The sequence below is a fragment of the Branchiostoma floridae genome, chromosome 18 (genome assembly GCF_000003815.2).
Source record: "Branchiostoma floridae strain S238N-H82 chromosome 18, Bfl_VNyyK, whole genome shotgun sequence".
NCBI classification, from domain to species: Eukaryota; Metazoa; Chordata; class Leptocardii; order Amphioxiformes; family Branchiostomatidae; genus Branchiostoma; species Branchiostoma floridae.
In genome coordinates this window covers 2,845,927-2,858,682 of record NC_049996.1, presented here as the reverse complement: position 1 = coordinate 2,858,682, position 12,756 = coordinate 2,845,927, and the positions used below count along the sequence as shown (strand labels likewise).

General features: G+C 39.9%; 1 protein-coding gene across 3 annotated transcripts in view; it reads left to right on the top strand.

Moving 5' to 3' along the window:
- The window catches only part of LOC118406096, a 30,561-nt gene that overhangs the window by 11,221 nt on the left and 6,584 nt on the right, over window positions 1–12,756 (top strand). Inside the window, exon 1 of one of the 3 annotated variants that reach the window (XM_035805958.1) lies at window positions 7,554–7,737. The exons of the other annotated variants lie outside the window; for them this stretch is intronic. The gene's annotated coding sequence lies outside the window, so the exon portion shown is untranslated. Of the gene's footprint in view, window positions 1–7,553; window positions 7,738–12,756 lie in introns of those variants that run through there. 3 annotated transcript variants of the gene reach the window in all.

Here is a 12,756-nt window from a genome sequence, read left to right as displayed (position 1 = left end):
GGGGTAAATCTAGTTCCCAGTCTACCTATTTTTTTTTTTTAGCTACAAATGAAATTGTAGCCAACGTTGTAATTTCAATAGAACCCTTATCTGAAAAGAAATTATGCTTAATTTGGCCGCAACTATCCACCTGCTACCCCCCTCCCCAAGGGCTAGGTCCCGTTCCAGTGTTTTACATCTGCCAGTTGTCGATGAATGCAACAATTTTAGCCTGGATGCCAGACTGTTTCCAGGGCCTACACAAACTAGTTCCTCGGCTCTAGGACCAACATACCCCCAATGAAACATGAGTTATTCCCAGAAAAACAAGGGGCCTGTGGTAAAATTTCGTCGGGGTATGTTGGCCCTAGAGCCGAGTAGCTGGTGTATGCAGGCCCCGGAAACAGTCTGGCAATCCATGCTAAAAAAAGATTGTAGTCCTTGACTATACTGACAAATTAGTAGTAACGACAGTGAAATATTACTTTAGATAGACATGGGTGGGGAGGGGCAAAATGCAAGATCTACACGTACTAGGTACTATGGACTCGGACGGTCGCCAAATATCTTTTGTTCACTCTCGTGTGACGTTTGTTTTTCTACATCAAAAATCAAATATTTTTCCTGTCTGCAAACTTCCGTGTCTTTCCCGCTTTTTTACGGAAAATGGCTAAGCCCTAAACCATTTGAATAGGTCTGTTTGCATTAGGTTTTATAGACCTGGAATGTATCGACTTAGAGGTAGAGTATTAAGGCAGTTGTTTTGAACCTTTGTGTTTACATTGAGCCTAGTGGTAGTAGCCTGGGTGACTGAAAATCCCTCCCTTCGGCTAAGTGGCAAGGGATTAACCATTTTCAATCCAAGAGTGGTTCAAATGAAGTCGAAAATATCATCTTTTCTGGGAAATCATTCTATGAAAGGTTAGAAAATCGTAAAATTTCATAGAAGAACTATAGTTTGATACACATTTCTATATGTTTCATGCACATGTTGGTTATATTTTAAACCCCCCTAACTCAATACTGGTTCTCCCCTAGTCTTTGTCTTGTATCTATGTTAATCATAGTCATTTACCGGTGTAAAAACCTGCTCTATGTTACGCTTGGGCTATGCCCATTTTTTACCATAACGGCGAAACTACGTGAGCAGCGTAGAATAAAGAAATTCCATGGCGAGGTCTTCGACCTTATGGTCATAAAAGTTGGCCATAATATAATAAATCTGTCACTGGAAGATCATAGCTTTGAGCAAGGGTATCGTTTTACCATTCAGGTGGTGTTAGATGTTGCTCGCGTTGCCAGTTACATAGTGATACCTGTCACACAAGTCTTAGTGGTGTTATATGATCGGATTTAACACAACAAAACACTGGTAGCAGTTCAGTGAATAGCTTCATCATGTTATTTTCTTTGTACACAAACCGAGAGTTTTATTCAATTACATCTGCTAACAACCATACCATCTTGCACTGTTGCAGTGCGTAAAAATCTGTCAAAATTGCCCTGAACTGAAGAAGGTGACAGACGGTCACCAAAACGTCGGTATTGAAATTCAATAAAACACTTGGTTAACGTGTACAAAGTCGTAGGAACTTTGTAAATCGTAATCCACGTGTAGCAATTTTTCTGAACTCGTGTAGTAAAACAAAGACAAAAAATACACAAACAATGGTTTATGGTGTAAACAGACGGTTTGTGTTTCAGCAAATTTGTGTACGTGCCAACACATTAACACCTAGTACTATTTGTATGTGTAAACAACACTACCACAGACTTCTTTTGTTGGCGGACGATTACTATTGACACAGGAGCCCTATTACGCCCCTTTGTCACTCACTACGCGTAGTTGTTTATGTTATTTCAGCCCCTCTAATGAATTTGTTATTAGGTTTAGTGGACTAGAGAAAGGTTCATTTAGAGCAATGTACCACGTTTAACTGGAACTCAATATGTATTTAGCCTATTTTAGGTCGAGGTGTTTTGGGTATTGTGGTTGGTGTAGGTTGTAACCAAATGGGTCATCTAAACATTGTTCAACACATTGTACATGTTTGACTTATATTCACTATATTCAGACCAAGGGGTATATGAGGGTCTGCATGGCTTTTTCCGTTAAGCGTTACGAGCCATTTTAATTCACCGTTAATCGTTACCGAACCGCTCTAATTCAACTTTAATCGTTATCGGTATATTTTTCGTCAAGCGTTATTGGTCGTTTTAATTCAACGTTAATCGTTATTTGTTATCCCGAATTCACCGTTAAGCGTTACTAAGAAATTCTTCGTAACCCGTTATACTATACACACGAAGTCAAATGCCAGATAGAGCCCCTGAAAATGCAGGAAATTGAGTTTCAAAGGGTCCAGGTTTCAAAATTTCTCCGAGCGTCCCGGCCTTCGGCTCTGAACATGGTAAAATATGTTGCGGAAGCGTCGCCCTCAACAAAACTGTATCACTCATACAGATTTCAGTGTCAAACATAGCTTAGTTTCGGGTAAAAAGTTCTCCTAGAATGCAGAAAATGAGGTTTCTCCGAACCTTCATTGCGACGGCTTGCGCCTTTGGCGCTTCCTTTAGGGACGTGGGTTTTCGCACAAAAAAACTTTTCTCTCTAATAAAATATCATTTAATTTATATTAGCTTCGTCCTTCAAAATGCAGTAAATGGCGTTTCAGACGGTCCAGATTTTAAAACTTTCCTGGACTTATATGGCAACGTCTCGTGCCCTCCGAGCTCGAAATGGTAAAAATATGTTGGGGCTCTGGGGGTAGAGACCAAAGCTACGAGTATATATAATCATGTGTAATTTGATGAAAATGTCAAAATCAACCTAGCTTAGTCGGTCGGCAAAATTTGCCGAAAATGCAGGAAATAGCATTTAAGAGGGTCTTGATTTTTAAATTTTTTCCGGGGAAGCATCCCCCGGACCCCCTGGAATGGACTATGGACTCGGACGGTCGCCAAATATCTTTTGTTCACTCTCGTGTGACGTTTGTTTTTCTACATCAAAAATCAAATATTTTTCCTGTCTGCAAACTTCCGTGTCTTTCCCGCTTTTTTACGGAAAATGGCTAAGCCCTAAACCATTTGAATAGGTCTGTTTGCATTAGGTTTTATAGACCTGGAATGTATCGACTTAGAGGTAGAGTATTAAGGCAGTTGTTTTGAACCTTTGTGTTTACATTGAGCCTAGTGGTAGTAGCCTGGGTGACTGAAAATCCCTCCCTTCGGCTAAGTGGCAAGGGATTAACCATTTTCAATCCAAGAGTGGTTCAAATGAAGTCGAAAATATCATCTTTTCTGGGAAATCATTCTATGAAAGGTTAGAAAATCGTAAAATTTCATAGAAGAACTATAGTTTGATACACATTTCTATATGTTTCATGCACATGTTGGTTATATTTTAAACCCCCCTAACTCAATACTGGTTCTCCCCTAGTCTTTGTCTTGTATCTATGTTAATCATAGTCATTTACCGGTGTAAAAACCTGCTCTATGTTACGCTTGGGCTATGCCCATTTTTTACCATAACGGCGAAACTACGTGAGCAGCGTAGAATAAAGAAATTCCATGGCGAGGTCTTCGACCTTATGGTCATAAAAGTTGGCCATAATATAATAAATCTGTCACTGGAAGATCATAGCTTTGAGCAAGGGTATCGTTTTACCATTCAGGTGGTGTTAGATGTTGCTCGCGTTGCCAGTTACATAGTGATACCTGTCACACAAGTCTTAGTGGTGTTATATGATCGGATTTAACACAACAAAACACTGGTAGCAGTTCAGTGAATAGCTTCATCATGTTATTTTCTTTGTACACAAACCGAGAGTTTTATTCAATTCAAACCAAGATAGTTGTTTGGGGCCACATCTGCTAACAACCATACCATCTTGCACTGTTGCAGTGCGTAAAAATCTGTCAAAATTGCCCTGAACTGAAGAAGGTGACAGACGGTCACCAAAACGTCGGTATTGAAATTCAATAAAACACTTGGTTAACGTGTACAAAGTCGTAGGAACTTTGTAAATCGTAATCCACGTGTAGCAATTTTTCTGAACTCGTGTAGTAAAACAAAGACAAAAAATACACAAACAATGGTTTATGGTGTAAACAGACGGTTTGTGTTTCAGCAAATTTGTGTACGTGCCAACACATTAACACCTAGTACTATTTGTATGTGTAAACAACACTACCACAGACTTCTTTTGTTGGCGGACGATTACTATTGACACAGGAGCCCTATTACGCCCCTTTGTCACTCACTACGCGTAGTTGTTTATGTTATTTCAGCCCCTCTAATGAATTTGTTATTAGGTTTAGTGGACTAGAGAAAGGTTCATTTAGAGCAATGTACCACGTTTAACTGGAACTCAATATGTATTTAGCCTATTTTAGGTCGAGGTGTTTTGGGTATTGTGGTTGGTGTAGGTTGTAACCGTTAAGCGTTACCGGGCCTCCTGAATTCACCGTTAAGCGTTACCAAGACCCCCCCATGCAGACCCTCGTATATGTATACAGTTGCTATGCCTTTCTTTTCTTGAACATAGAGTACACTAGTTATATAATGGAGTATCAAAAAGATGTTGTGTTTTTGGTATGGAAAACTTTAAATATGATTTCGTATTCCACATAGGGACCTGATATATTATCATTTATGTGCTTTATGTCTTTATTTTATACAAAAGCTCCACCCCCACACAACATGGAATCGCTGTTGGGGAGGGGTCTGTATGTTTTGGACGATTTTCTCTCTCAGGGCAGACCATAATATGTTGCTTTGAAGTCTGAAGTTGTTCCAAGTACATCTGCATCCAATATATAACATAAAATACCGCGTAAAGCACAGACTACGCTTGCTATAGAGAGATATATTTTCCGTGGGCCACTATGGGGTTTTATTTGCCAGTCAGTAACTTCTTGCACATGTGAACATATTTTTCAATACCCTTACGGACTCTCCTGGCCAATTTTGCAGCCTATTTTTACCGAATTTTACGATCCATACCTCCGTAGGAAGATCTGATGGAAGGTAGGATAATTTAGACCACGGTGAGTTTAGGTTACTTCTTTAGACATATTTGCCCCGCCAAGGGAAATATTACCTTACATTTGGGAGCGTTCAGACATGGTTCGGCTGTTACAGGAGTTTCGTTACCTCCCTGGTGACCGTAGCCCGCCGCAGAAATATGCAATGGCTGTCCTTTTGGTAAATGTTTCTGTGCCCTTGTGCCGATTGATTCAGTATTCATACGGACACAATACAGGAACGAAATGGCCTTTATTCTGTCAAATTTGTAAGCACTATAAGCAGAGGTTAGGCTCCGTTTTTTTTTACGTTTTGGTTAGACTTCCATAATTCTGTCAGGGTTTCTATTTATTTGTCCACAGGATGACAAAATAAAAGCCCGATAAAATGCAGAATCATCTTACAAGTTTTACTAAATTTGACTGCTTTTAAAATGCAAGGAAAGTGTGCAATTTGAAGTGTTTGTTGTTTAGATTTAACATTTAAATTTTGTATGAGTACGTTATTGGATGTCTTTTAAATGATTTTATGCGTTTTCATCGGGCTTTCTATTTAGTATTTCTCAGTTTTCCTATTTTTGTTCGTTTGGCTGGTAGACAAAAAGAAAACCTCGCGAATTCGCCGAAAAATTCATTAAAAATACGTCCAAAACAAGCCGTAGCCTAACCTCTGCTTTGAGAGTACATGCTATGTGCACATTGTCACCCAGCTAGACAGGTAGTCCCCTCTTGCACAAGGGTCATTTGTCAGTGTCGTCTTATCAGTTGGACGACCTTTGTGGGGGGCCAGTTTCTTGTCACTCACTAGTCATGTCCACCAAGTTATTCAGGCTGTCGCGTTCATATTAAAACGATGTGGAGAATTGTATTTGTATTGTAAATTGAGAGTTCGTTGGCGACAGTGCTCGTCAACACCCGCCGCTTACAATATGCATCGAGTCTTGTGTTTTTGATAGCGGCTGACTTTCCATTGCCTTCCTAACTACTAGTATCTTGGCTAGGAAATGTTTACTTTTCTGTTATTTATCTAGTATTTTTAGATATGCTGAATTGTGTTTTCGCTCAACTTTCTTGCCTAGAAAATGTTTACTTTTCCCAAGGACGCTATATCAGTTATTGATATAATCATATAACGTCCTTGCTTTTCCGTTTTCTGTGTAACGTTAGGATTTTTAATTTGTTGAGTTGTGATTTTGCTCAATGTTAAAAAGCGCATTGTATTGTTTTATCTTTTTACTTTTATGAGAGGGCTTTAAAAACACTGTGTTTTTACCGATTTTCAATGTAATATGATTAGTATGTGAATAATTTAAAGAAGAAGAAATACATGATCTTTTTTTCTGACGTTCTCTGTCTGTTTGTCTCTCTTTCATACCCTCTATTCTCTCTCATACTCTCTCTCTCTCTCTCTCACTCTCTTCACATACGCTCACTAAGGTTTAGGGCTAAGTGGTCGCACATGGAACTTCTCAAAACTTTGGCCAGACACTTCGTAGAACAGTTGAACTTGGCAACAAACACATCCTTGAGCGATAACGACCACATGCTGTGACAGACGCGGTCCATATTCCCCACCAACCGTGCCAACCATCCCTGATACGTGACCTCACCCTCGCCTGCAAAATTGAAAAGAACAAGTGCTAATGGCGTCCTCTCGGTGCTATCAAGTCATGGAATGTTTTGATCTGAGACAAGAAGCATCTGAGAGTCGCTTGAGAGGGCAGCAAGTATTCCTGGTGAAAAAATGTTTTGGAGTTCGTCCAAGGTTCCGGTCATATTTTGGGGGGTTCTGTCAGTCAGCTTTGGGGCGGGAAAATCTGCAGACGATAAAACTGACGAGATACCGCATTTTGTCTTATTTTCCCACATTGAAGAATCAAACTATTACAAAATCGCGATAGCTTTAGTATCCCTTATTCCTGTTGATAAATGTTTTGGAGTTCGTCCAAGGTAACGGTCATATTTTGGGGGGTTTCTGTCAGTCAGCTCAGGCGGGAAAATCTGCAGACGATAAAACTGACGAGATACCGCATTTCGTCTTATTTTAACACATTAAAGAATCAAACTATTACAAAATCACGATAGCTTTAGACGTTTCGCTCATATTTTGGGGGTTTCTGTCTGTCAGCTCAGGCGGGAAAATCTGCAGACGATAAAACTGACGAGATACCGCATTTCGTCTTATTTTTCCACATTGAAGAATCAAACTATTACAAAATCGCGATAGCTTTAGTATTCCTAATAGCATTCCTGGTGATAAATGTTTTGGAGTTTGTCCAAGGTTCCGGTCTTATTTTTGGGGTTTCCGTCAGTCAGCTCAGGGGTGGTATGAACGGCGGGAAAATCTGCAGACGATAAAACTGATGGGCTACCGTATTTTGTTTTTATTGAACATAAAATAATCAAAACTATTTAATACAAATTGATTCTGCTTTTTATTTGAATTTTTCTCAATTTTTATTCTGATTGATTGAAGCTTTCATTCGTGTCAAAAATTGATATGTTTACGGTAGCAGCTTAGACGTATTTTATTATATGGGGAAATGTTAGTCATTCTACGGTAGCAACAATTCCGATGTAGCCCCGAGAATTCTTAGAAGGAGGTCAGATATAAGAGATAGCGGTATTTTTAGGCAGCAAGTGTGGGAGAGAACTTGTAGCGAGGAGAGTTTAGGAGGGAGGGAAGTACAGCACGGCCGCCGACCTCACAGAAATACTGCAAAGGTCTCGAAGGTCAGTGTTTGGACACAATTTGATGTTATCATTGTCAAGTTCAACATAGTGCGACAAGCGTGATAGTATCTAGCTTGGTAACCATTCTTCACTGGTAGGCCTGTTGGGGTGCAGTCTGCATAGTAAGCATAGTCTGTTTCAGTCTCTTTTATAGCCGGCTTTTCGAGTTGTCGCCGCGATGTAGCTCGTAACCAACCCCGTAAAATTCCCCGGGTGCGCTAAAGGATTGGGCGGGCGGACGACGCTACCAGCACCGTAGAGATAGGGACCAGAAAAATAGCATGTGTCGTGGTAGAACTAGAAGTTGTCAATTTAGCTTGAATTCAGTGAATTCAGTGGTGGGAGAAATGTTTAGAAACTTCGTGAACGTCCATGATTTTTTTTCGGGAATATTATGTTGGTTTTTGGTCTATACTCTATATAAGCCTCCTTGGTCTAATGTTTTTCTTTTGCTTATTCCTCCAGTGCAACGCAGCCATGAAAATGCTAAAATGATATCGTAATTTCTATACTGTTTGCCACAGATACGTTCAAGTTATAACAGAACGTGTGTGTCTGTTAGCTTTTATTTTCTAGTAAGTAGAGTTTTAAGATTTTTTTATTTATTTCTATTTTATAGTTGACCTTACGAGGGTCGCTGTACTTTTTGCTGCGTCAAAAAGATTCATCCGTTATTTGTTAACTAAAATCGAATTTCAAGTTCGTGGGTTACCCCATAACATTGGCTAAGTGGGTGGCATTTACTATGGACACATTTGCCAACTTTATATGAGCTTCCTTTGCGACAAAAATATTTTGCTAAGTAGTCGTAAATTATGTTTGTGACTGACGGGACAAACATCATAGCAGACACGCCTTGTAAACTAACACCAGCCGACTGCAGTTATAGTGTGTGAGTCATGGTTTCGCCACGTCTGTCTGTGATCTAGCTTGGTAACCGTGAGCACACCGCTATCTCTACCGTGCTAAGGCATTGCCCGACCGCCTATCTCATCAGAGTACCTCGGTGAAATTTTACGAGGTTGCACTCTACGGGCCGGGAAAGTAGAAAATCTGACTGAAAAGATAGGTTGCCAGAAAAAAAGGGCTATTGCTTACTACAGGGCTGGAAAAGTACCCGTAAATCGGTGGAGAATGGTTACCAGGCTACTGTGATCTATACTCGGTGTCAATAGGCCAGGCGTTTCGTTGATGGGTTCGCAAATAACGCACAGTAACTCCCCTAGCGTACTATAGATTCTATTTGTCCAATTTCTACAATTAGACCACCGGTCCACGAAGCCTGGTAGAGTCTAGATAGATCGTGCCTGTTGTTAAGTGTTGGTGCAATTTTTAGGTGAAAATTTCTTGCATATTTTGCCCACTACTGTCTCTAAAGATAAATAGATTTTTGCAAAGACCTCACGAACTGTGCAATATAAGATCCCTGCGTATGTTTAGTGGTGTTCATAATATGATTGAACAATATGCAGTACATCAGTCGCTGAACGAAATATAAATTGTGACGCCCAACATGTAATCTACAATACAGATTCTGACAACCCCCAATAAGAGCCTCGCAAACTACTGAAATATGACATGACAAATATGTAAGATTATTATTTGACATTTAACGAGATACCTCAAACGTAAGTTCTGATGCAGTACCAAGAGCCGCCAGGGGCTCAAAATATACCATTTTTTTCGACATGACATAACCTTATCACAATCTATCCTATATGTTATGCTGCTAAACCACATACAAATATACATACATACAAACTCTAACAAATACATGATCTTTTTGGCAAGACAATGACATGTGATACATATCGCTTAGAAATCAAAAGATTAACTGATAATGATATGACTGACGGATTTGCTTACAGTTTCTTTTTCATTCATAATCATATTCATTGCCACACAATAGACGGGTATTTGATATTCAAAGTGAAGGGTCGTGCATACAACCGTTAACGGTCACCGGAGAGGTCACGAGGTTTCACCTCAAGGTTTTTCCTGTGGTTCGACCGTTACCATGGCAACGGCAAGGGCTTTCCCGGTCCAAAAAGCTATCTGATCAAAACACTTGAGTGTGCCCACCAGATGGTCTTCCTGTATATGGACGGTAGGGTGCTAGTATGCTGTGAATGTCAAAGCTTATCAATGTGTTTTCAGACAGTAGCTGGTCTTATCTGTGTTGGCATGATGTTTGCGTAGACAGTGGCTAGACTAGATATCTTCCGATTGATTGTTTTAAGACTGGGCGTCGTTTTATTTCGTCATTATGTGTAAGGAGGCCTTTGTATAATTTACCAGTAAAAATGTACTACAAAATAGGAAACGTTCACGGTGGTTTAAACTGTTGTGTGAATGAATGTCCTGCCAGTTGATTGCGTTTGTGTATACAGTGGCTGGATTGATTGTTTCAGACTGGGTGTCGTTTTATTTCGCTATTATACTATATATTACATGTATAGTGTTATAAGGCATTTTTATCAGTGAAAATGTAGTACAAAGTAGGGAATGTTCGTGGTGCTTTTAACTGTTACGTGAATTAATGTCCTGCCAGTTGATTGTGATTGTTTCAGACGGGCGTCGTTTTATTTCTGAAATTCGCTATTACGCTATACATTATAGGCTGTAGTGTTAGAAGACATTGTTCACATGTGGTTTTAATTGATTGTTGCGTGAATGAATTTCCTGCCAGTTGAGTATGTTCTTTTAGACGGTCCTGAGGCCGTAGTTTTTAAAAAACGGAAAGTTGTTGTCGCAAGACATGATGTAATTTTTTTGGAGCGAGGCTATTGACACACCCAGTGTGTCAATAGCCTAACAGGCTATTGACACACTGAGTGTGTCGATAGCCTGTTTAGGCTATTGGCACACTGAGTGTGTCGATAGCCTGTTAGGCTATTGACACACCCAGTGATAGAAACCACTAAAATGAGGAAATCTTACGATTATATTTGACAATCAACACTCTGAAAAATACAAATGGCATCCTGTGTCCATTATCAACCCAAAATACGCTCTTTTTCACGTGTTTACGGCACAATTTTAAACATCGGAATCTGCTATCATATAGGGTGCTAGTTTTACTGTCACCACATGTGATCATGGCAGCCATGTTGGATCGGTTAGGAACACGTTTTCAGCTGTGTTTACCGACGAATTCCTGCCATATTGGAGAATTTTCGGCCTCAAAACTTATATCACTAAGGAAGCGAAGTTATAGTTGTTGTTTTACCTCCATTATTTTTAATGTGAAAGAAATATTCTTCCGAGTCGCTGCCGATAGCGCCGGAACCACACGGCCGAAAATTATGACATGTTTTGTGGTCAGTGTTATTTTTGGTTTATATTGTTAACAGAAACTTTAAAAGTTGTTTATATATAAAATATTCTTATATCAAATGGATGTTTAAAAAGGGACAAGAAAAATTGAAAAAAAAAAAAATTAAAAAAACTCCGGCGCGGATTCGAACCGGGTCGGAGCTGGTAACATGAATTCCCGGGTCAACGCTCTATCCACTACGCTACGTCATTCATACACGATGAAGGCTGTATTATTAGGTATCCAGATGTAGGGCATAACTTGAATACGTCCGTTCATTCCAAGATTCAAAGATTCCAATGTCTAATCTTCTGAACAATGTCTAATCAACTATTGCTTGTGTAAAATATTGCCGGAAAGGCATGTTACAAGCTCTGATTGGCTGACTGGCATCTCGGTGTGTCAATAGCCTGTTTGGCTATTGGCACACTGAGTGTGTCAATAGCCACAGCGATTTTTTTGACTCGCTTTTTTGCGACGAAGTGTTTGTGTGTTCTGTGGGCCCATCACATGCCCACATCCACTTGAAAATACCCTTTTATGCCCGTGTGTATTTCTTCTGGTAAACCAAATAAACGATAGGAAACTGAATACGGCAAAAGGATTCGGTAAAACTCGACACAAACAACGTGCTTGAGCACATGTCAATGTAATTCTTCAGTGATGCGATCGTCAGGGGGGGGGGGACTTTGCCAGTTACTCAGGTTTGATGCATATGTACAAATCAGTCGGTATGTCTTCCCCAAGTTAAAGATTTGGAAGCGCTTTAGCATAGTTGAAAACATTCATTTGTTGTCCTATACTTAAAGGTTATAGGTACCTGGCGCTAGCAACAACCCAACCTAGTACACAACAGCAGCTCGATATGTCAAATGTCCAAAAGTCCAATTTCAGCAATTGCTATACGGCGGAAAAGAACGAAGAGGTCCAATGTTTCAAAATAATGCCACCATTGTGAATTAGATGACGGCAGGATTGGGACCGACCACTTCAAGTTCAAACTAGGGGTCCTCATGGATTTGTAAATGGGCAAATTTTTGGGGCCAAATCTGAAGTTCTACAACCTGTACTATACTAGCCCCCCTCTTCATTTTCCAAAATTAAGGACGTAAATTGGACTTAAAATAGGCTCAAAGTGGAGGACCCTCAGCACAATAGTGACTTTTGCCCTTCTGAAATGTCATAGATCCCTCTCTTGCCTTACCCTTTGCTTTACATTGACAGGTGCATTAGATAACGCCAGAAACGTCCATCTGTTGTTTTTCGTTCTTCTCACTACATTGGAATCTGATGACGTCATGGATTTTCCTCGGCACAAACACAGCTGTGTTCGGGTCGCTTTATGACTGATAAATCTGAGAAACCAAAGAATGCACACTGTCTCATCCTGTCAATCAAATGATTAAAAACATTTTCATTCGACTCATATTGTTCCGAAACTCAACGGTCATTTGCAGCTTCACATAAACCAGATATACGAAATGATGAGCCAGCTAAAGCTGGAGATGGGTCGCAGTATATTTCATTCACATATAAACTGAGGTTTTGTTGTCAATTTCGGGGCTAAAATCTTGCAAACTGGGGCTATAATACACATGGGGCATTTTCTAAAGTGTCAAAGTTTAAAACCATTGAGTCTGCGGACGCCAAAACTTAACATACACAGTCAGCTGATGATATGTAGAAAGTTTAAGTGTGCCCTA